This window comes from Bactrocera oleae, chromosome 6 (assembly GCF_042242935.1).
Source record: "Bactrocera oleae isolate idBacOlea1 chromosome 6, idBacOlea1, whole genome shotgun sequence".
Classification (NCBI taxonomy): Eukaryota; Metazoa; Arthropoda; class Insecta; order Diptera; family Tephritidae; genus Bactrocera; species Bactrocera oleae.
The window spans coordinates 6,523,110-6,549,764 of record NC_091540.1 but is presented as its reverse complement, the minus strand read 5'-3'; positions in this window follow the sequence as shown (position 1 = coordinate 6,549,764).

Sequence of the window (26,655 nt, the reverse complement as noted above, 5' to 3'; positions counted from 1 at the left end):
CCAAATAGTCGACGAGCACTCGAGCAGACAGCGTACGTGCAACAAACGGTGGTATGTAACATAACATGAAATGCAAAAACAAATAGAACATTGAGTATAGTAAGAGCAGCAAAACTAACAATTCAGTTAATGCTTAGTAGCAGTTGTCAGCCAGGAGGTGGTTAGCGGGCAGCCGGACATACGGCACGTCGTCCAAGTCCAGCAACAGTTGTTGTGGTAGACAACAGCAAAGAGACGAAGTCATAAGAATAATATTAAACAGAATGCGACAAAAACAAAAGCAGAGCACAAACCAGCTGGCTGCCTGTTATTGTGGATGTGGCATGAATGTGATGGTGTGTGCAACACTTGAACGTTGACCAGACAAACGAGCATGTGTGTGCTTGTATATTCATATGTATGTGTTTGTTGTAGCCTGTGATGTTGTAGGTAGTGCAGCTTTAGCGACAACACGGCTGTTGGCAGCAGCGCGCAGCCGAGCAGCGGCCTTTGCAACAACTATAGTGTGTTGCTGGCTGGCACGCCTGCGCGCACCACTGCCCGCCAATTCAATTCGATTCAATCGCGGAAGGTATAAATTACTTATTCCACTTATTTATGTGTTAACAACTCGTATTATCCTCTCGTCTGCAATAATATTTATGCACAAACATATTCGTGTGTGTATATGTGGTTGTTGACAGGTTATGCTGAGCAGTCTCGCCGGCATTGGTGTGGCGTTGCTATTAGATTTTATTTACTTTTTCTATTGAACGCTTGTTTATTTCTTAATTTTCAATTTTTTGTGGAGTATTCATTTGGTGTTGACGTAATACAAGCGCGTTGCAAGTATGTATGTAGTTGTTTACTTGTGTACATATAACGATTGAGAATTGCATAATTTGAGTCTTCGATTGGTGTCTCAAATGCATATGAGGCTCTGAAATTTGGCAATCCTGGTAGTCGAGCTCCTATTTACTTCTTTCGGATCAGTTCTGCAACACTGTATAAAGTCTATACACAAAAAATTTCACTTAAGATACCATATACGAAAGTTGGCAGCCCTTAAGTGGAAGCTGAATACTTTTTATATCGAATCTGATCTACCAGATCATCCAGGATCTGTGCTAATAGGTCTGTCTTGAAAGCCATATTTATTAAAGTTGACAATTCTTAAGTTGTAACTGAATCTGATTCATATCGAATCTGTTTCACGAGACCGCTCAGCATATCTGCTAATATATTTCCCTTGAGACCCATATTTCTGAAAGAAAACAAACCTAATATAATACATCTGGTTTGAAATCCATAGCTTCTTAGACCTTCCAAATAGGTAACCCCATATCTATATCTCTGCTTGCCTAGAGTCTTATTTAAATCAAACCTGCTTTGCGACACCTCTCAAACGATTAGCACGGAAATATATCTTGCATTCACTCTTTATTAAAGTTGGCAACTTTAATGTTGAAACGGAGTCTTTTGTACAACGAACTTTTGCCGAGAGTTCAGAACTTTCAAGGTATGAGCATAGATATTTTCCTTGAGATGCATAACTTACCTCAGCAAACTGGTTCATAACCTGGTTCATATTGGTTGAAATCTGATTACCGCAGACTCTCAATTGGTATATAAGTTGGCATTGGGATACTCTCTTACCTCACAAGCTCTAACAGAATTTGAAAGTGAGGTCCATTTCTCCGCTAAATGTGCCAGTTCGTATGGAGCAAAAACAGTACTAGTTACAACTAGCAGGTTTTTCGATAAACGCACCGACTGTCAAGCTGATATCAAAAATCTAAGGGAGTACTCTAATTAGCTTAATGTTCTATAAATATTATGGGTCTGGAGCTGAAAGGTTTTGATGATAAACCAACATTTTTTTGGATTCAACATTTTTCTGTTTTTTTGGCTTGGAGCTTGGGATGACTTTTAGATCTTCAAACTTGATTTTCTGCGGTCTCATATGATATTTCCAGGGAATGTTCTGAAGCTAACTTAACTTCTTTCTTTCGAAAAGAGAGGAATGCAAGAAATTAACTCACTTTGTGGTAAAAAGTTTTCGACTAAGGCTAAATGATGTAAGGAGATAAAACCATTGATTTGGTTATATCGCGCTTACAAAGATATTCATTCAATCCTTCCGCCAAAGTGAAAATGATTAACCAATTCAGATACCTAAACTATAGAAAATTAAATTATCTTATTTACTCACATCGTTCAATATATACGAGTCTGTAGATATTCAATTCCATACACACTCAGTGGCATGAAAACTCCGAATATTTAACGGTCATTTCTGGCCTTTCACTTAACGTTCTCCAAACCTCATCCACTTTATACAAACACACACATACTCATAAACGAAATTGTTGGTTTCTAAATATTTGCCATACAAACATTTTAGTGCTTTGTGTTGTGCTAAGAGCAAAATTGTGTCGAATACCAGGGCAAAAGCTTCAGCTGCAAATACCTATGTATACGTTTATGTTTGGACGAATTAACTATTCGTTGCATTTAATGAATATTTGAAAGTTTTGCGTTGAAAGCCAATTTGTTTAATGGATAGAGAAATATTTACCATTGAATTCTTCTTCTGCTTCTTCTTTAAAGTTGTTGCTATAATCACTGAAACTGTATTGCTGTGGCCAATAAAGTGAGACGGAAGGGCTACCTTGTTTAAGCTCGCTAGAGAAGGGAGATTTTTATACTGATTTTTTATGGGTTTTATGACTTTGAGAGCTTTTGCAAAATATTTAAAGGCTTTAGCAGCTTTTTCCTTCTTTATTGTAGCTGATACACATTTTGTTTACTTCTTAGGTACCTTTTTGAAGCTGCTTAGATGTTTCACAGCTTTTAGGCACCTAAAATGAAAATCTCTCTACCCTTAATTTTTTTTTTTTTTTTTTTTTTTGCGAACTATTGTAAATATTTTAATTTTATCTATAAAATAATAAGTATTTTATTTAAAGTTCTTTAAGTTTGCGAAAATTTCATTATTAAGTATAATGTGATTTCATAGTCATAAAAGTTTTTCTTTTCTTTAGATATCCTATAGCTTTAGCTACTCGTTTTGAGCTTTCGCAAATTTGATCAGCTTTTCTTTGTTTTCTAAATGAAAAAGCACGCGCTTTATGCAAACTTTTAGCTAACGTTCATGCTAAAATATAGCTTTATGCAAAACTGAAAAAACTAGAAAAGCTTTTGTAAGTTTGTATAAAGCTCTCCCTACTTTTATCAACTTTTTTGAGTTTAAGGCAGAGTTGTGGAGACTAGTAACGCTCTTGTGAGCTTTTATAAAGCTTTTCTTATTTTCATGAGTTTATCTTTTAACATAACAGTGATAAACGAAACTACTTATTGACTTTTTTTTGCTAGAAAATTTTAGTTTAAGGATTAGATACTTTGGTTCTTGAGTTATGGACAACTTAAATCTAGAGCTTTCACCAACTACCCACTCTTATCAGCTTTCTTGAGTTCTAATCAGAACTGAGAAGACTATTGTGTGAGCTTTCATAAAACTTTTTTACTTTTATGAGTTTTTTGTAATGTATATGTAATAAGTGAGTGAGAAGTAAAGCCCTTACGGCTATTTTGCGCTGGAAGTATATATTTTACAAGAATCAAAGCTTTCGATCCTTGCGATTCAGTTTTAAATATTTTTTATAAACAAGAGCACGCGTAAGACACGAAAACTAATAAAGCTGTGAAGGCTTATGACTACGTCATCCGCGATCATTACCCATCGATCGGTAATCATTTGCCTATGTATGTAGATGCCACATATACACGCATACCTATGTCTGACTTGTATAACAGTCGATCTATGTATATAACTTGTATTTATTAGTTGATTGGTGTGTCTGTGTTACTTGCGCAGCTGTGCTGAGTGGCCGCATTTCGATGCACTCGCGATTGCTGTTCACGGCGCGCCAAAGGAAAACCGCTAAAAGCCGAAACGTGTTCGCCATGTTGTAAAAACAGCGCAGGTCGCTGTAATGTTTTCAGTTTTTATTTTCATTTCTCGTTGTTTTTTTTTCTACGTTTTCTAAACCAAAATCGCACGACAGCGCACTGGTTGCCTGACACCGAGACGCCTGCTCTGTGCGTCTCCCCGCAAAGCTCATTCATTGATTCGGCCAATATCCTACATATTTGCTTGCTGCCTGCTCGCAGCCATGCCAAGCTGGTTGGCTGATTCGCCGTGTCTCCTCGCCACGTCCTCATTAAAGCGCGCGCGTGAGTGTATATGTGTGTGCGAGCGCTTGTGTATAATTGTATTTTCTACTTGTTCCACTCTTTTTAAATAATTTTATTTTGTTTGTAATTTATTTTTAATTTTTTTTTTATTTGCGCATAGTATTTGTTTTGCCGCTGCGCGCTGCATTGATCGCCTGATCGTGCACTTGAACTTGGCCGCCGACAGTCAATGGGATCTATCTAACTAAGCCGCCAACAATGATTATGTGCGCTTGTTGCCGCTTTGTTGTTGTTGTCGTTGTACAACACAAAAACAAAAAACAAAAAACAACTACAACAATTACCCGGCAAAACAATAAGCCATAATGGCAAATGTCGTATGTTGCAGCCGTGAATGCTAACAGTTCGTTGTTGGTTGTTGTTGCTGTGTGCTGTTTCTTTATTATTGTTATTGTTATTGCCTTGCAATTTTATTTGTGTGCTTCTTGTTCTTTTTTGTTTTTGCTGTTATTAGTGTGCGATTTTTTTATTAGTCCAACTTCTCCGAGTTCTCTGCTGCTCCAGCCGTTGCAGCGTTTGTGGCAAGCGTGCAATATGCTGTTGCAATGTTTTCGTTTGCACAAAGCCAAAGTTGAAATTCTTTGTCAGACAAGTCAAGCAATAAAAATATAATCAACCAAGTGTCGTAGATATTATTATTACAACAAGTCGATACGGCATAATGGAATGCAAACTCCGCTGGAATTATATCTACAAGCGTCGCATATGCCACAAATATTATATTTTGCAAGTAAATATGGGAATATATAGTACTACTTGTGGGTTCACATGCGCAACAACCCTTAGCGCTAATCACTATAGTCGAGTTGAACTACAAATAAAAATGTTTCGAAGCGCCTTGCGATGAAAGATCAGACACCTAATGCAGTACTTTAGAGACCTTGAGATACAGAAGCAATATAATTAGACTGCAGAGTAAACTGAGAACCTTATCTAAATCCTATTTTAAAGTTTTAACGACTTCAAGTGCTAAATTCCGAATAACAAATAGCTTAATTATTTTTTTGGTCAGAAAATATTTTTTTCTCTCTGATTACCAAAAAAAAGCTTTCAAAAAGGTTTTCGACAACGATTTCAAGACCATACTATTCTTATTTATCTAAAGGTTTAAATATAATACCAACTTGGTTTTTTCAACTTAAAACATAATTACATTTTCAAACGCGAAAAACGTATCATATATTATCGAAATAAATAAAAGTCTAAGAAGCTTTTGAGATTAAGCTTCCTACATAATTTTAACGGAAAATAAAAACCAAAGTTTTCTAAAAAATTACTGTAATCTCACACAATACATAGAGCAGAAATATAATATATAATGGTACATAAAATCTTTGAAATAGTAATCTGCTACTGAAACCAAACGCTGTCTAGGTAAACTAACGATTTTAGGTGGACAAATGTAATACGTATAATATAACACGGTACCAGGGTTCATATTACAATGCACATATTATAGTTTCTCCATATTTTGTATATATTTTCATTTGAATATGAACTTAGCCCTAGAAGAACGAACAAAACTTATGCCGTCTCTTCGTCAAAGAATTTTGCTTATTCTTTGAGGACAAATCAATCTGATATCTCAAAACCGATACTTTACAATTTCCGAAAAAATATTTTCCAAAAGGGCAGGGAAAACGGGATATAAACTGTAAGAATAAGATCCTTTTGGTTTAATTAGTGACAAAAAAGGAAAAATTTGCAGTTTTTAGTACTGACGTTATAAGAATTTACAACGACATATTGTTAACTCATCGCAACTGCCAACCGGCTAATCTCACACAATTTAAGAAAAGGTTTAAGGCAATGACAGTTTAGTAAACACTACGCATACATTGGTATATTTGGACAAGTATTGAATACGCACAAATGAAAGCAAATTGTTTTATTTCAATTTCCAAGACTAAACCCCAAAATCATCTACCAACAAGGCAACAACAAAGTGTCTCGAAATTTTCGTTCAGGCTTCGATTGCATAACTATACATTTTGCGATAGAATTATTTACTTAATTCCTAAGTCATATCAGATTTGTTGCCACCCGCTTTAAAGCCCGATCTAAAAGCGCACATAAATGAAATAATTTTAAGCATATTACCCAGCCCTTTGATATACATTGTGAGCACCAACAAATGAAAATAAAAATATGTCTGTTTTGATTTTGATTTGTGTGATTCTAACACGCTTTCAGCGGACTCAAGCGATAAGCAGCTCAACCAGAGTACGCTTACCACCCGCTGCCGAAGCATGCAGCACTGCCGGAAGCATGATGAACGACTATATGTGTAAATATATAGAATTTTAAATCCAAATTATTTGCCATGCAGTCGGCCAAAAATAACAATATCTCTTGCCACAACGAGTGCGCAGCAGATTTGTATGTAAGATAGGCTTAAAAACGATATAAGTAAATTGCTTGCAGACAGGCAACTAGTTTGTTCACACTTTGCGCTTGAAAATGTTGTTCTAAATTGCATAATAATGTTAATGAATATGTGCATATTTAACGTTTAAGCCTTGCGGGTACGAAAAATATGTTTAAATGAAATTTAAATATATTTTTTATATTTTTAAATAAATAATATTAATTGCATGTAATATATTTGCGCTTCACATTTGGCAGCAAGTTTAAGCTGCTTAACATTTATTAATTCACTTAGGAAGAACTGAGAATACATATAGCAAAAGTTTGAGAACAGCCGTAAAGCTTTAACTAGCAACTAAGGTTAAGTAGATGATCTACCACAAATAAAAGGAAAGGCTACGTTAAAACTAGCTTAATGCACTAAATCAATATTTCAGGAGTGATATCAGATGCCCGACATGACAGAAAAAATTTTTTTTTTTATCAGGATTCAGTCAATAATACTCAAAGCACGTTATTTTTTATGACACAGATCACTTGGAACTGGGTAAAGTAAGCGCTTGGAAGGAGCATTGACAACAGTGAAGTTTATTGTAAACCCAGGAAAGTAATAAGATTTAAACATAACTTTTGCAGATATTTCACTAACTCAAAACTCAGTGACAACGCATTTTGTAAGCTCGTATGAGGACTATATTACTGGTTTTCTATTATATTTTGCAACCAAAATTTCTGACTAATGAAATGGTTATATTTTTTAGTCATCAATAGCGTGGGGACAATTAAACACGATCTTCTTTGAACTAATATTTTCGTTCCACAAGTTCCACAAGTTCAACTATTCAAATATGTAGTATGTAAAAGAAACCCTATTTATTAGCCGTTTTTAGATTATACAATACATGATTGAATAACCTAGAAAAGTTCACTTTCAGCCCGACTTTTCTCGAACTAACACTGCTGTTTCACAAGTTCAACTATTAAATAGCTATCTAACAAACCACTGTACTAACAATCGCGCATATCATATGTGAACACCCTCAAGCTAAAACGGTTAAATGACGCTGATCAGCAACGCTTACATCACAAAGTAGTATCCGTAAATATATTCAGCTATTCCCAACTTCTAGCGTGTTGGCAGCCATTTAATTGCCTTTACAATGCTTCACCTCATTATGTTGCATGTTGGCTAATTGCAATTGTTCAGCGAAATGAAAAACGACATTAGAATTGTAGCGGTCGGCGCATACATTGCCTAGGTTCTAGTAAAATAGCGTGCAAATATTTGGAAATGTAAACACATGCAAGCAATTTGCAAAAGCAAAAATAAATGAGAATAGCAAATATATTTGGCATTTTCAATTAGGCGAGCTGTCGTCTTTGAAATGGTCTGGAATTTACAAAAAAAAAAAAGTATAAAATAAACCAAAATTTGCATGTATAAGGTGGTTGAGAATTCTTTTGGCATGTCTATTTATGTTAACAATTTAGATTGATAAACACATATGCCAAAGAGTGATTTATTTTACTTGGAAAGTTAGGAGTTTTATATCACCAAAGTGCGCAAATACGAGCTAGAATGACTCTCGAGGCCATAGATCACGAATAACTTTGTTATCAATCAAGCTTTTTGGAAGCTAATGACAGTAAAGCTGCGAACAAAAAAATAAAGAATAACGCAGATTTAAACCAAACCGTCTTAATGAAGTCTTCATCCATAATTCCGGTCGATTGGAAAGTAGGATTTCACTCTCTTTCTGTGACAGAATGGTCTTGATTCCTGCAGACTTTTTGCTTGATTTTATTGGAAAAGACCACAGTGTTATAACATATACTCCAAATCAAGGTTTGTATTTTCGATGTAATACTCATTCTCATCGCTAATATAGTACTAAAATATTCTAGAAGCTCCATGTAAAAGGTTGGTTCGAAATGTGCTAAGGATTCGATCTTAAGCAAAAAAGATTGAAGATCCTGCCATTCAATTATAGCAGCACCAGAAAGCTATCCAAACAGCGGTTCGCATAGACCACCTAATACATTGTTGTTGTAGAAGACATTGCCTAACAGTTTTGAGAATTACTGCCGAGTTGGCTGTCCCTGGGACGATAAAAATACGAGTGCCTTCAAACTGTGGCGATCCGACAGTTGTAGGAATGGCACGAAACCTGTTGGACTCAATGTGAAGGTATTCGATTATCTCTTATACCTGTTGGACTTATCCTTATAGCATTAGAAAGTCTCGAGCTTAGATAATTGAACTTTTGCAACAGAGTGAATCAGTTCAATCGTTTCTGATTTGGATCTAGATATTTGAATATGGTTTTGACTTTAAAACTTGAGCTTCGTACAGCTTCTAGGAACCCGCTGAGTTCGCTTCCATTTTACAACCCTAAGAAGCCTGTATTATTGCTTCAGCACTGTTTCTACCGTACCTTCGGTCAGAATAACAAAGTTTTGAACAAGTCTACCTATTTCTACGCTCCTCCAAATTATTTCCGCATTTGTAGTAAACACCGTGCGCGTTGTTAGCATGAATCACGTTGTTAGAGCCACATTATTGACGGGTTGTGGCAGTGAATGACAAACGTTTGGCACGTTGCATAAAAGGTTATGATGGACAGTCAGCAACGCTAAATGCTTGTGCTTTAACACACACACACACACACATATATATATATATATATACGTATACATGCACATGGAGGCATACATGTAGGTGCATAGTTAGGCGTTCCAGTTAAAAGCCGTTGCTTTGGCATATTTTCCTGTATTCCACAGCAATGAGTGCAAGATACATTTGTGCGATAAGAAAACCTTTAAGTCATTTTTATGAAAAATCACTTCCTGGTTTTGCCGGCGTCACAACACGCGTCGCACTGCGCTTTACTTTGCGTTGTGCCACAAACTGCGGCAGCGACTGTGACAGCGGCCGGCACACTATTTAACGAACAGCAGCAGCGGCAACGGCAGTGGCAGCAGTACTGGTGGCAGCAAGTTTGCCTGCAATGATGACTGTCATGATTGCTGTTGCAAGCAAATATCAAAGCGCGAGAATATGCAAAAATTGCCAGCGCAAAAAGTGACGAAGAAAGGAAGTGCATAACAACAGATTGCCAGCTGAGGCAGTTGTAGCGAAGGAGCAGAAATCATTGTTGGCTGTCTAGCTGGCTGGCTGTTTTGTGAGTGTGCGGCCTGCTTTTGGGGGTGGCGCTCAAGCATGCCACAAGATCATTAACACACTCAAGGCGGGCGCTGCAAGCGGCGCGCTGTCGAGTCGGTTGACGCGCAGCAACGGTTATGAGATGAAATGTGCTCCGCATGAAAAGAGTGCACATATTTTTGCACGTGACCTTATTTATTTTCACGTCGCCGCGCAATGCCCTCGCGCCCACACAGCGAAAACTGTTGGTATATGGCACTCGCATCAGTTGCAGTCGCTCATAGCCGCTGGTTTTAGGGTAAAAATCATTTTTCGATCACGTTTTGACAACGTTTTGTTGTTGTTGCTGTTTTTACTTCACAGTTATGCATTACTTAGTAGTGATTGAGAATGCGCGAGCTAGTGACTATGATTTAAAACCGACACGAAGCTGTCGACGTAATGAATAATCACGGACTGCATGCGGGTGGAGAAAAGTACGAAAGTAGTGGCGGTATATGTGTGTGTGTGTGAAGGCATCCATTTTTTACATCGATCATTCGAATAAACATATATATTTTCTATACAAGCAGAAATTTGTACTGAAAATCCCTGAAGAACCATGCATTTCACATGCGTCTTTGTGGATCTCAGATACCCGCAGTATGGAGTTTCAAACTTGCTTTTGGAAATAAATTTTTGGAATACCTGTGACATACTATACATATAATTCTCTGAGTCTATAGACTGACAATTCCCTGAGGGTTTTCGCAACGTCGAACATGGAGTTATTCACACTCCCATTTCTAAAATTTTAAGTAAAGTTTCTACAGTTTTGAGCACTGAGGGCTTTAGAGGAGACCAAAAATCCGGCTATCATCAAAAATCTTGCTTATCCAAGTTCATACATCTGTAGTTGTAATCCCCATCAAGTTCGAAGAAGCGTGAGATAGTCCCAGTAACTCTCAGGACATCTTCCAACTTTGTTAAATCAAATTATGCTACTCAGTCCATGTCTTTTTGCGTTAACTTCATTAATGTGCGAGTATGCGCTCAACATCAGAATGTCGCAATCTGATATTGTCGGATTCCTAATTGTCGATCTTTCTCACAAAAATCTCGAACTCGATCTTCAACTTTGATATTTTTACATCTTGTTAGTTGATTTTTTTCCCTCTCTCACTCCTGCTCTACCGAAAAGAGTTCGTTCGGTTCGTCTCAGCTTATTAACTTCTCCTGTCTCGAAAGTATAATAATTTTGAAACCCCAGCAACAGACATGAGATAGCTTCAAACTATATGGGTAATGTAATAAAAAGGCGGCAAGGAATCTTAAAGCCAGGCTTGTATTCGATTACTTTTACCGGTCGAATTTAATTTGGTCTTATTTTAAACAGTTAAAAATTTAATTCGTCGATTTTCAGTAGGTCTTATTTCAATCAATTGGAAATTGAAATAGTAGACAGGCATAGCCCCGAAAGCAGAGAACTCGCTGTCTTCTCAATTCTGAAAAGTAAAACGCACTTTCCGACCTCAGCATTTTTCTATCTGGAGGTGGGAAGGGAGAATTCAACCATAGATTTTTAAAGTCGTCTCCAGAACTCTTTACCTAAATATCCCAGCCAAGTGTAAGAAAGCAGAGCGCTGCCAGACAGGAGTCGGTACGCTACCAAAGTACCAGAGACGGCTGAAAGCACAAGCTTTGTTGTTGATGACGATGATGAAGTTGGTGTATTCAAAGTGCAATATCACGCCTCGTCTATTTATCGACAACGAGCCAACGACAGTCACTCAGACGGTTGAGCAAACACCAACGAACACACACACAAAACAAGCACAAAGTTTGGCAGAAGTCGGCGGTGCGGAGAAGTAGAAACAAATCGTGTGGATGGAAGACTACGCAGCAACAGTAGAATATTAGGCGGCAAGCAGAACATTTAGCGCTCAATAGCGGAAACTGCAACCCATGTGGCACACGCGCACACGATCGCTGACAAATACTAGCAAAAATATATTCGGATCTCTGCACAGCGTTGCACAGAAACGCTGCGGCAGTGGCAACGGCTGTAGACGAAATCCGTCTGTCAGCTCGATTGCCGCTGCAGTTAGTTGGACGAATCGCGGTTCGTCACTCTGTGCGACATTCTGTCCGTCTGACAGACGCAGCGTCCGATAGTTATTGGCAATGCGGAAAAGCTTAACCGCAAGCAATATTCAACAGCCAATGCCACAGCCACAGTCACAACAGCAACCGCAGTCGAAAGCATTCAGTCAATATCGTGCCACAACTGCAACAGCTATAACGCGCGGCAAAAATCAACGACCGCAGCATTCACTATATGTACAGCGCAGCGTGCCGCGTCGGTGATGCATGAGGTGAGAAAAATGTTTTTGTGCGCCTGCGCGTTGCGGTTGTAAATTTATTTGTCGTGCATCACGCAGTCGTTGTTGAATTTAAAAGTCGTTACTGCGCGGGCAGTGAAATACACGTAATGTGCCACAGCGTTCACTTGGTTGTTCGATTGCTTGGTTGGTTGGTTGGTTGTTCGGTTGTTGGGTGGGCGGTCGGTTTGGGGATGCTGCTGCCGCTTGGTGTACACTTCTCACACGTATTAATGTAAATAAGTGGTTAAAGCCTATTTTTCATGTTATTGCCAGTTGGCTGGTAGTTGTATGTGTGTGTGCGTGTACAGTTGTTGTGGCTTGTGTTGCTTTCACAACCGCTGAAAATTGCCACATGCATTATGGAGTGTTGATGGCAACAAATTCTACGCTTTCGCATAAAATATGTGGAAGCGAAAAAGTGTTAATATTCACAATGTACGTTGAGGCGTGCAGCAGTGCTGATTATTACCTATTTTATTCGACGTTTCTGTTTGACGCAAGTTATTGGTTGGCCTGTGGAGTGGTAGAGCACTTTGCTGTCTGCAAAGAGTAGTTGATGAAAATTATGGTTTTTCTAGATTTATTGTAAATATAATGAGCTATGTTATATTAATTTTATGTTATATATTAGGTAATAAAATGATGCAACGAAGTATGGAGCACGTATTGAATTTATTACTCGAGGTGTCAAAGGTCCTTTTTAAGCTTCTTCGTGCGATATAGCTTTGCTGTGTATCTTATTTTGAGCTGATCTATTCATATATGTTATACATCATAGCTAAAAACATTCTCTTTTCTCCGTCTCTACCATTCACCGCTTTTATTTAACCCTGCAAGTCTTAAGAAGCCTCCGAATTGCTTACATGCAATATAAAATATAATTTTTGCGGTTAGAAAGTTAGTTTTTGAGTTCAATAAGGCAATGTTTTTAATTTCTGTTTCAGAAGCAGTTCTGAAGCTATCTTCTTCCCAACAGTATACTATAATATTATAATCTGCTATTATAATACTCTCAGAACTTCGAGCAAGCCTCAAAATTTTTAACTAACTAAACTGTAGAACCTATTCTATAACGAGAAGGTTTTTCAAAAATATTATACATGAAAATTTTCGGAATTTCGGAAAATTTTTCGTTGCATTACCCAAAACCCCATTTCCGTACCTTTTTTTTTATAAAACTTATTATTGAGTGTAATTTCAGCATCGTAGTCGACGAACTGATATTTCCTGGAAAGTTGATTTTCGTTCATTCTTCCAAATTATTTTGTATAATGTTTTCTAATAGAACAACAAAAACATTTTTTCTGCTATTACATTTTCTCTGACAGAATAACAAAATCCGAACATTTGATTTTTGATGCCGCAAACTTCTTATCTATTTGATGCTTTGGAATAATAAGAACGCTAAACTCACCAAAGTTCTCAGGCATAAAGTGGGACTGGGTTGAAACGTTAGGGAGAAATATCGTATTTATTATAATATTACATTGAGATGAACAAGGTAAGCTGAAACACAGGAAATCACCAGATGAATTAAGTGTGAGCGCAACTGACGCTTTGAACCATTTTTGATTAAATTTGCGGAGAAATTGACAAAAAGTGACTCTAGAGAGATTGAAACGACTAAAAAGCTTATTTTAAAACTAGTTAATAAAGGGTTGATTACTGAAAAAAAATATTAGTCGTAAGTAAGATACCCAGAAACACCCACGCGATCCCTCTAAGAGAGATACATTTTAATTTAAGTACTAAGCGAAGATGTTGGAAGACTCAGTTTAGGAAGAATAAAACTGGTATCTCGGTTGACACTCGAAACAGACCATGGCCATCAAAGCAAACATCGAAACTTCTTATAGAACTATTATTTATATCTCAAAAATCCTGCAGGTTATAAAACAGGATGCGGAGTTTGTAGAGTGGCATGGAAAATAGAACCAAGCATATAAAAATATCTGAAAATAACGAGCCGTACTAAAACCTACGGTTGATTTCGGTAAATATAACTGAATTTATTTAACGTCAGAACTCATTAGCTCAAACATTCGAATCACTGGCGCAATGTAAAGTTAATAGATCCGAAAGTGAAACCGAGGGAGCAAAAAACTGCTTCCTGTTTGCAGTTTTGTTTTTTTTACAGCGTGGAAGCTCTTAGTGTGGAACTTCAATCCCAGTAAGACAGTATGTTTGTCATGGTGTGAACGCAATAAGTGACAAGTTGCATTTAATTGACCCCGTTTAAGTTTATAGTTTTCTTCTCCGCTGCTGTTTACGGGCTTTTGAGTTCGCAGTTAATATTATAATAAGTTTGTGGCATCTATGACTCAATTATTCAGTTAAAAAAAAAACGAATGCGGAACCCAATGGAGCAGTGACCTGCTTACCGTTTGGACCCCTGGCGCCATTTAATGCTATACTGCATATTTTCTTTTGTTAACAATTTTGAAAAACGTTTTTGAAACAGCAAAAACTACAAATAAACATTTATTTTTTAATATTAGCTATCAAAATCGATGTTAATTAATGAAAGCCTCAATAATTTTTAGCACCTTGTTGAAATTGGAGACTGTGACGACCACCTTCGAGCTGCCAAATACTAACATTTGGAAACGTATTTGCTTATATGTGTGTATGTTTGTATCTATTTATTTTTCTAATTTAACAAATGTCAATAAAATAATAAAAATACCGACACTAATGAGTATTTGAAATGAGCTTTGAAATATTTGAAAGATGATTAACAATATTGCTAAATAAATAAATAAATACAAACGCAGACAAAAACACATATACCATATTAACATAAAAAAATCTACTCAACTCTTTTACGTGTTTGTGTATGTACACTTAGTTGATATTTATTGTTGTTGCAACGTTTATTACATTTGTTAATAGGCTCATAAATCTCTAGTGTGGAGGTAGAAGAAGTAGAAGTGGAATTGTGATTGAGTTTTTTACGTTTTTACTATAGAAAATTTAGAGAACTTGTCGAAAAAGATTTAAAAAATAAGAGAAAGACTTAACTTAGCTATAATACCCTGCACAAATATAAAAGTTTCCATATAGAAACTTAATTTTTAATGGTCAGTTTGTATGACAGCTATATACTATAATTATCCGAACAACAATAATTCGCGTCAAATTTCGTGAAGATATCTCGTCAAATGAAAAATTTTTCCATACAAGAACTTGATTTTGATCCGGCAGTTTATATGGCAGCTATATGGTATAGTGGTGCGATATTAGCAATTCCGACAAATAAACAGCTTTTTGGGGAGAAAAAGACGTGTGCAAAGTTTCAGATTTATATCTCAAAAACTGAGGGACAAGTTCGCGTTTATACAGACAGAACAGCACGGCTAAATCGATGCAGCTCGTTGCGCTGATCATTTATACGAGTGCGAGTATATATGTTTATACCTTATAGGAACTCCGAATATGCCTTCTTGCTGTTTAGGGTATAAAAATAACGTTAAGAAATGTGTGTGTGTGTGCACAGGGTGCCTAACAGCGAACGTAAACTGTTATTTCAAAAAACAAAAACAAACACAAAGAGTACACATATGAGCTGTGTGATTAAGAAAAGTGAAAAGTGCATGTAAGCTCGGAAAAGAATATTTCACTTGTGGTCTCAAACAATTCTAACCTCAACGCAGTTATGCACACACACACACACATACGCCGACGAAGTCGCGCGATGACTGCTTTTTCAGAAAACATTTTCCTGCTAAATAAACAGCACGCTCTTCTGTTACCAACGACGCATACCGTGCGCCCCCGCTCTCTCACTCGGTACATCCACCTTTCGACACCACGCATTGCGATTGCGCCCACTCAGCTGTATTGTTGTTGTGTTATAGTTTGCCACTTGGTCGCCACCGCTGCCATCGAAACGCTGTCAACATTACTTCACCAAATAGACGCTGCTCGATTGTGGCGCTTTGTGTACTCAACACTTGGATTTGATCGTTTTCATGGCGTGAAGTAGGCACTAGCTGCCACCCCTACACAGACACACAGGCACACACACACACACACTACCTTTATAGTATATAGACAGACAATCAGACTTGTGAAGTTCTTTCTCAAGCGCTCGCTGACTTCTGCAGTCAGTTGTGTTGGTCTTTGGTGTCCAACTGTTGTCGCTACCATGGAGTCATCGCTGTCGCACAGTCCATTCACAGTTTCGTGGCGTTGTGCGCAAGCGCTTGCGTTTTCATTTAAATTGTTTACTTTTCGCCTCGTTTTCTCTTTGCACACTCTTGCCGCTTGTTTATTTTGATTTGATGTCATGCTTGTTGTTATGCTCTTCAAATAAACTTACAACAAATATAAGCGCGTTATTATTGTTTGTTGTCGAGACACAAATGTTAACAAGTAGTAAATTGTCAGTGTGGCACCACTAAGGTATAGTTTATGGCAGCACAAACAACATTCGTAAAGAAGTTTAAGCTGCAAAAGTCTAATGAGTTGCAGAAAAATATAGTAGAATTTAAAGAGAGACTTCGGAAATGACGACATTCTGTAAAACCGTTTAAAGAAACTGCGCTGGACAGCAGGTTGCTGATTCTAGAGCCTCAAATCATTAGTTCGATCCCATTCGGAAAGCCTTAAAATAGAACTACCATTCCTGATCTAAAAGTCGACAAAACGCTTTGAGGCCAATACTTAACTGCTTATGTGTTTAATTTCTATTCTAACTAGCTCAGTGGAATATCTGAAAATGCGAAATTCCAATTGTTTAAGCCTTGATCTCGCAAAGGCGTTACAATTAGGAAGAAACTTTTGACATACTTCTACCTTGCCTTCTTGAATACTGCTTCTACAGCGCTCAACCTTACAGCGTGGATGCCGATAGAGCGCAAGCCCCATGGTAGCTCAGTGCTGGTCCAGCTCCCTCAAAGCCCTACTATCCAGTAGTAGAAAGCACGAAGAGATCGAAGCACTGACCCACTCCCATGCTACTGATAGCGGAGCTATAGTGCCTTTCCTTGCCAGCTCGTCAGCTTTGCAGTTACCGGCGATTCTGCTGCGGCTGGCACCCTAACTAGTCTTATCACTTATAGCTGCCTTCATGGCAGCAACCTCCACTTCTTAAACGCCACAGTAGTCAGGAAGCGTGAAACTGATGCTGATAAACTTTCCTACAAGCTTTGACCAATCCGTAAAGAAACTCACTGCCTTTCTCCTTAAGCGGCGTTTATCCCTCCACATCTCCCTGGCAGGTATGTGGGCAAGCGAAAATACAGCCAGAGTTTAGTTTGGCGACTCCTTGATCCAGAAAATCTGGTTGGAGTCAAAGCGTGCGACGATTTCCAAATGTTCAGACACATTTTCACTTAAAACAATCTAGTTGGAATTTATGGATATATGCCTGTTGGCAGAAACTTAACTTACCCAGCAACTACAAGGAAGAGCTGTGAAGATGAAAATGTTGGACTTTTCGACTTACCTGTAAAGTTTAGATAATCCTTTTCTAGGGAATGCACATTTGAATCGTACTGGACCTGCTTCGTCGATCGGGTGCAGTAGCGGTCTTTGGCAACATACGCGTATATAATTTTTAAGTATTAGAAATATGAGTAATGAAAGTATATTTTAGGTTCTCCAGCAAGAAGTTTAAATTTTTCTAAGCCAGAAGTCGCTTTTTAGTTTAATATCTGTGTATACTTAGTTAGAGGTTATGGAATTGTGCAACATCTCGGTAATCAATGAATAAAAATTCCGATCTAAAAAAATTACTCACTAATTTACAACTCAACAGAATGGAGAGTTGCGAAGAACTTTAATTTTAGCTAATAAAAATAAGGGGAACTTCTGCATAACAAAAGTTTAGGCTTGCGCAAACAGCAACTGAAAATCAAAATTTTATATTTCGCAAAAAAATAACCAACAAACGCTGCGTACCAACAGTTAAGATCATCATGAATCACACTTATCAGCGTCGCTTATTACGCGCTCATCTGCGCAATCAACAGATTTTGATGATCGCGCCGCAGTTGATCTATCTGGAGTTGAAGTTGAAGTTTTGAGGGCTGCCAGCATCAGGTAGGCTGTGCAAGCGCCGGACCAAATGTGTTGTCTCATTACTTTGCTCCGACAAAAGTTGCTTCTATTTGCTTTGGGTTTTTTTTTGTGCTTAGTACATTTTTATTTACTTTCAAAGTTGCTAACAGACTTCTTCTGAGAAAAAACAATAAAATGCGGTCTTTTGTCCGCACTTTTTTCCTCTTTGCTGCTTTGCAAGTCAATATTTGTTTAAGTTTTCTCTTTTTTATATTTTTGGCCGTCTTCCTATAAGACTTCGCAAACCATTTAGTTGAGCTCCACAAACAAAACATTTAAGCGCAAAGCAAAGAAAATACAAGTCACAAAATCTTAAGTTAAATAAATAAATGTGCAAACATATCGACACACATACATATATATATATATAAGTGAGCACTTTAAGTTGAAAAGTTGTTAAAGCAAACATTATGAAGTGATGCTGAGGAGACGAGTTGCCAAAAAAAAGGTAACAAAAAGAACCAAATTTATGAAGCTAGAATAGTACTCGTAATGTGCAGAGATTCTATCCTAGCTTAGTCGAATTGATGGGAAAGCTAAGGTAAATGTCTGTCTCACGTTATAATATAATAAAACTGTATTCTATACTTTTTGTTATAAATTAAGACTTTACTTAACTTTAAAGTTGATTAAATTGACTATAGTTTTAAATTTGCAAAAAGTAAGTTAAGTTAGTGGAACATATTTTTAATAGGAACGCAACATTAAGTGCTTTAAAAGCCAAAAATACAGCGCAACAAATTTTAAAATATTTTAAAAAGTTTTATACTCTTCATTTTTAAATAAATCATTTCCCTAAATGGATCGATATACGACAAAATTTTTTGAACTCCGATTACTGATAAATTGATAAGTACCAAAGCCAGAACCTGAACTGTCATAGAGACAAAAGCTCTATTTCTCAACATACCCAAAGTTCTCGAAAGTTTTCAATCAAAACAACTGTCTGCAAGTCACTACCTATTATTTATTTTCAAGACGCGATCAGGGTTAGGAACTACCACAGAACCTAGCAAATATTAACGGAAGAAGTGAGTTTGTTAGAAAGCAGAATCAAGAGGATCTCTCAAGCATAGAAAACTTAAAGAAGTACGGCCAGCTTTGTATTTTTCATTATCCCACCTTACACATCACACATCAGTGGGTCATATAGGGGAGCAAACACAGTATAGGAAATGTTAAACACAGAACATCTGACCATGAAACTGAGAAAAAAATGAGTGTAATTTTGTCTAAGAAAATTTTGGGACGCAAGACATATTTCTGGTCCGTCGTAATTGAAATTAACTCAGTTGCTTTTGTTTCTAACATTGTTCTTTACAATATCACTTTCATCTAACGTATAATGTAATTGCACTGTACCTATTTCATTCGTTCATAGTTAGCGCGTGGAATACTCAATGGGTTTATGCAGTTGTTAAATATAAGTCTAAGTTCCCTAAAAATACCTTTTGGTTATCAAAATGTATTTATAACTTTTATTGATATTTCTGTAATTATTTTCAAATTTCATATACATTTTTTATGGTATCTACATATTTCCTTTTCTCCTCATACCACCGCTGGAGCACATCGCTTCTCTGAAAAAGCAAACTTGTTTCAATACCATTTTAGCATTACGTAAACGACATTGAACCCAAATATTATACAATAATATAATAAACTTTTTGCCAATTCATTTAAAATAACAAATTTCGCCAACAAAAGAGCCAGCTTACAACCCTACATCCCAATAAATAACAAACAGCAAAAAAATGCCAAACAATTTTTGTAAGATTTGGCAAAATACGAAGAGCAAAGAAAGCAATGAAAAACAAATATTTAGTTACATAATAAAATGTAAACACAAAAAAAAATAAATTTCGTTTAGATTAAACAATGGGCAGTGCGATGAAGTACGAAATTGAAAAAAAAAATGAAACATTTGAAAGGTAGACCCAACAACTTCCCACGGTAATCACATGCAAAACTAACATATGAGCAGTCGGCAGCAAAGAAAAAATCAATTTAGGATAAACATATTGATGTGAAACTACGACAAGGTATGTATATGAAAATATATTTGTTGCTGTACTGTATTTGTACTGTCGCAACAACCAAACGAAAGGTAAACAAACACCATAAGGTGCCAACAATGAGGTAAGTAACCTTTAGGAAATTGCATAAAAGGTAGCCAATGGCGCAGAAGAAAAAAACCCGTAAGTGTTGGCAAAGAAAACCGCAACACATTTGACATTAAATACCCACAGAACAAGCCAAGAGCATTGGCAACAACAATAACAACAGCGCCATGTATAACAAGTAGTGATGTAAGGGAGAACTACACATTACACAAATTGCAATATTGGCTAAGAATAGCCGTGACAAAATAGGAAGAGAGAGCGGAGAAAGGAAAAGAGTAGAAAAAGACAACTCATATGTGGCAGCTGTCAAAAATCCGACTGAAAAGGATAGCAACCCAGAAAACTTTACGTGGATTTGAATATCTTTTGGCAGCGAAAGGTTTGCTCAGCGAAGTATTTGATCTTAGCTGTACATAAAAGGACAAATGTAATTCATGTGGAGGAGTTTGTAAAAGTTTAATGCGAAGTGAAATGAATAAATAATAAATAAATTTTTGGACAGAAAATTGATTGATGAAAATATTTAGCACAAAAAAAAAATGAGAGCATTTGAGAATATTTGCTGGCAAGAAAAATAAATAAAGATTATGCTATTGAAGTTAATTTGTGACATCGGCTGTTATCTACAGCTTTAAGACAAGTCTGACACCGTTTTTATATGCTATTGATTCCCCGATAAGTCACAATTTCTTTCGATAGCACTTATTACATGTAGTTCTCAACATGTTAGAAAAATTTTTATAGCACTTAATTCGACTTGCTTGTCGTAAATTTTTATTTTGCTTGTAAGTCCTGAGCATACTCAAAATTGTTCCCTAACTTGCCTTAAACAAAGAAATGCGTCACATGTGGCTATGATGAGTTAGCTTAAAGTTAAAAGATCGCTGTTTACGAATATATAATATTTGTGAAAATATGAAATATCTTATTCTAACTCACTACTTGTAAAACTATTCAGGCTTGTTAGTCTGTTCACTATATATTTTTCAACGATATTTTAAGAAAACTGCATAAAATCACTAGAATTTTTATTTCGAGGCTTTGGTATGTATTCATACGGAAAGCTTTATAGAAAATCAATAAAATTTTAGGGTCCTTATTCTAAGATTTTTAGATATAGTTACCACAACAATAAATCTAGGTCAACTTTAAGGTAATCTGGATTCTTACATGTATCTTCTCAGTCTATAAACTACAATATTAGTAATAAGTAGTCCTTAAGGTCAGTCGTTAATTGATAAGACCTAAAAGAATTATACATCGTGAGCTGATTATAAGACAATTCAACAATAATTAACACTTTCGTATCGGTTTTTAAAACTGAAGTTATGACATTGGTAGTGTTTCACAAGTCCATATCGCTTGATAACAATGAACAGCTTAGGTTGGTAGATATACAATACTTGTATGGAAATATTGTTTTACGTTGATTGGAGCGAAAATATTGGATATGATTTCGTGTATATAACAGTGTGTGGGTAGTTATAATATTTATAAGAGTTAATAAAGACCTAGTGAGGGTTACATAGTAATACGACAGTGGTGAAACAGTTTGTTAGGTTATGAAAATAGCTCAAATGGAAAATATCGATCCGTCACATTAAATTGGGATTGACTGTCAAGATATCCTATAATCGATAGTAAAGAATATGCTTTTAGGGCCTAATGAGCTTCCCTTTCAGGCCTTATGCGAATATCTTATACTGGTATCAGCGATTTTTTCCACACCTTAGCATATGATATAAACTCTCTCTATTTTAAGAAAGCTTTCAGGCAGCTACCCAGCTTCAAGTACTCTTTTCGATATATGAAAAGTGGTAAAAACTTATTTTTTCCATAAGCCATTCAGACCTTAACTCAAAATAATTAAAAATTTTGAACAAACTGCTGACACGACAGTTTTTTTTAAATGTCCTGGATACACAGAAGCCAAACCATTCATTCGATTGACAGAAGAAAAATATCTGTAAATGCTCATCTGCTCTGCTGCCTAAAAGGATAACAAAAACAAAACCAATAACTACAGCAACAACGAGAAACGCAAAGGTAAGCGCGCATTTATCAATACAGTTACAGTTAGTAAGTATGTTTCAATACATCACAGTAGATAAATAATAGATGTTACGTGGCATGGAATATTATTGAATCAACAGGATGCCGATGTTTCAAGAAATTAATTCAATATATCGAAATACAAAAATACGCGTAAGATGACAACAACAATAGTAGTAGCAACGAGAAAGTGCCAAGGGTAATCTAGCTAGTCTGTGTGTGTGAACGAGTGTGGCACACAAAAATTGAAAAGGTTGAAAGAACTAACAAGAATATTCATTTATATATACATATACACATATACACAACCATCGTCTTGAGCGTCTAGCACCCAAAACACGCTGTTCAGGATTACAGCAGCTGAAGGCTGACTGACAGGCAGTGGCTCAGCGCGCTGCCGAGAATGAGACACAAAAAAAAGTTAAAAAAAAAAATTAAATAAAGAAAAGCCGCAAAAGCAAAGAAGAAACAAAGACTACGCGTTGAGGAAAAAAACACACATAGACAGCAGCTTAAGCTGTTAGATTTACTTTTGCTTTGTTGGCTTTGCTTTTGGTGAGCGCATGAGTTTTTTAAGCTGTCGCTTGGAAGCTATTTGCTTGCGAATTTTATTGCCGCTTTGGCTAACAAAAAAAAAAAAAATCGAAAAATTAAATTCTTTTCATGTTGCATTTTGCATACAACTCGAAAGCCGCACCGAGGATATGCGTAAGTGACGAGTAAAGCCTAAGGTTTTGCGGCTTAAACTTGTGAGATTGCAGAGAAAGAGATAGAGAGAGAGATAAGCGGTGAGTTACCACGTAGAATGTGCCTAGAAAGAAAACTCTTCAAAATATCGGTTTAGGGAAATCGCACAGTGCCGTTAGAAATAGAATAGAAGCAGTGAAATGGCATTGCGTCGCAATTGTGCCAAAATCGTAGCATACGTGTAGGTGCTAGACGGCATTTATCAACTACAGATGCCTCTTTCAAGCAATATTTCCAAATAAAAGAAAGATAAAGAAACTGGGCACAGCCAGCCAACATGTGTCAAAGTGACAACAAACAAATGTTGCAGCATAAAAAAAATATATATAAGTATTGCCAACATTTATCTTGTATTTTCATTTACTTTTTCAACTATGTCTTGTATTCAGTGATTAATTGAAATTAATGGGACATTTTTGTATATGTCTCATACAATTTCGTATTGCAGCTTGTTTGTAAACATTATTGCAACTGCCAGTCTAAATGTGTATGTATGTATGTATATCCGTCTATATATGTCTTTATGTCTGAGACCAACACGCATCACTCAAATATCCTGCTACTCAACACCGAAACACCGCCGCCTTTAGAACAGAGGCTCAACATTATGCTTAGCATTCTTTTTGCTCGTGGCTTAGTTCCGACCACCTCGCCTTATTCAGCAGCGCTCACCTATTGATCATTGCTCTCGCGTTCTTTTTTCATTTTTTCTACAATTACAAATACTGCGATTTGTTGCAGTTGCTTACCGACGAGTTAATAGTATTTAGCTTGTTCGGCTGTCTCGTTGGCTGTCAGTGCGCGACAATCTGTAAATGAAATTAAAATCTGTCTTGGGATTACAATTGTGCACCATGTCATTTGGCATTTGTATTGAATGCGAAATTAGTCCGCGGTATTACAGCAATTAAATATGTGGCAAGTAGGCGGCAATACTGCATGGCTATTGGCTCGAAGTGAGGTGAGCTGTGTTGATAGCTGTTAGTATAGATTGGAGTCGTAGTTTGTTTGAGCAGTCTAATTAATTTCGCTTGCATTTCTTTTCGCTTCTCTAAGCTCTCATTAGTGCTTAGTCGCATCTTTCAGGTGTTTCTATTAAGCTAATGGCATGCTTGTTTATTCAACTAAAATCTCAACTGGCAAGTAAGTTGTTGATGCTGATGTTGTACAAACTATGCAGTTCCAAGGTAGGTAAGTATTTTTTCAAACAACGAACAGCTGTGGAGAGCTTAAGCCTCCAAACTCAGTGTCTTTGGCAATATATTTTGAGAAGATCTATTTTGAGAAGATTTACAATTGGAACTAACATCACCTGAAAGTCACCTCCTCACAATGTCATGTTAAATATTATAAATTCCCTACTAAGGCATATAATTATATTACCAATCCCTTCCTCGACTTTTAAGGATTATCTGAGTATAAAAAACTATCTATATTGATCGGAATCCCTGAATTTAAAACTTGCGTAGGTTGAGATAATACGGAAACAAACGCTCTTTGGCCTTTTCCACTTCTCGTGACTCTCTCACTCGAAAGTTTGACATAACAGCAATAACCGCAGGGTTCTAGTGTGACTGCAGGCTCTCAGAACTCTCTGTGTTGATGACGCGGTTGAGATAATACGGAAACAAACGCTCTTTGGTCTTTTCCACTTCTCATGACTCTCTCAGTTTGACATAACAGCAATAACCGCAGGGTTCTAGAGTGTAGCTGACGCGGACTAAGAATGGTATAAAGGTATAACAAAAAATACTGCTAAAGGTAATTGTTGGGAATTCAATCGAACTAGCTTCTTTGGCGTACTTGGATATCTGTCCTTCGCTAAGAAAATGGTGACCAGCGGTTGAAACTTGTGCATTCATCAGTTTTTATATTCAGACAATTTACATAGACACCAGTTAGGTCTATTTATGGCACTTTATATGTCATCGAGCTAATCGAGCACACAGATAACCCTAGCGTATTATAGCATAAATGACATCTAACACAAGTGCCTGAGGAATTTCTATATTAAATAAAGAATTTAGGATTGAAAGCGTATCTATGTTAACAAAGGATCGAAAGGTTATCTACTAAAGGCAATTAATAGGGATTCCATTTTATTAACTTTCAAAAAGAAATAATGATTTCTTTTCGAACACGTTTAGATTACACGTCACATTCAAAATCATCAACTTTTTTTTTGCTAATCTACGCAACCTTAACCCGCCAATCCCACCTCAAACGATCTACAAAATTTCGTAAATTCATTGGAAGTAAGCCAGAAAAATTAGCGCTACATTAAAACGAATATTAAGCAAAATATGATTAGTGCGATTGCGAAATATTTCAGCTTTCAGCGAATTACTTGCAACTGCCAGCAATAATAATTGTCTACAACTAATTATATGTATGTAAGTGCATATGCATATATATGAACATGCCAAACAACTGTGTATTTAGGTTGGCCATAAAACCATAAACGCAACAGACGCGCGTAATTCTTCAAAGCGGCGTGAATAGCGAGCGGCGAGCAAATGGGCAAACGGCCAAGAAAAAAACAAAAAAAAAAAAATCAGTGAATGTGGCGCAGAAAGTTGGGAAAATGGGCGGCAAAAGAAAGGCAGCTGAATGAATAATACGCGTACTGAGCTTGCAGAGAACCACATAAACATACTTGTAGAGTAAATGAAATCAAGAAGACTAGACACACACAGACGGCTCCTCTTCAGCTGTTGTGGCAACAACTAAAGGGAAGCGAGGAATCGGTTGAAGAAAGTATGTGGCCAATAAATAATAAAAAGTAGAATGCGCATACCCCATATAGAATTACTCATACTTTATTTGACTGCAGCTATGTATATATTAGTGTGTGTGTAGGTGTGTGTGTTTGTGTGTAATTGTATTTATGTGCCATCTACCGGTGCGTGTGCCTATTTCGCCTGCCTTACGGCCAAACGAAGTGCCAATGAACGCGTAAATGACGCGAAGACGATGCGCGTAAAAATAGGAGGGGCAAAAAAGAAATTACAAAAAACTAGAAAGTTGCATAAACATTTCGCACAAATTGTGTGGCACGGTTGCTTGCTCTTGCTATTTTTATTTTGTTGCAATGCCGCTGCTTGGGGCCGCATTCCCAGCTTGCGTCTGCGGGCTGCCACGTTGAATGGGCGCTTCAATGAATGAAAATGCAAATGAATGCGCCAATGAAATGCCAAAAGTCAGCCGAGCATATGTGCGACGAGCGCTGTGTGTGCGTCGGTGTTGCGCTTGACTTGCAATTGCAATGGCATAGCAGACAAGTACTAATTGCAGACACAATTTACTTGGCGATTAACTGTAATATTTGTTATATACACACATAGGCAGTTTAATGAAATTGTGTTTACTGCGGTACTACATGTGTTCGAATTAAAGCGGACAATCAGTCTTGTGGGGCAGCGTCTGTGTGGAGAAAATAGATTTGGCTGAATTTTTATAATCTTCTTATCCAAGCTAACAAATCGTCTTAACATTTTCGCTAGAGATTTTGCTCTCTAGATTATGCCAAAGATTAAGTTAA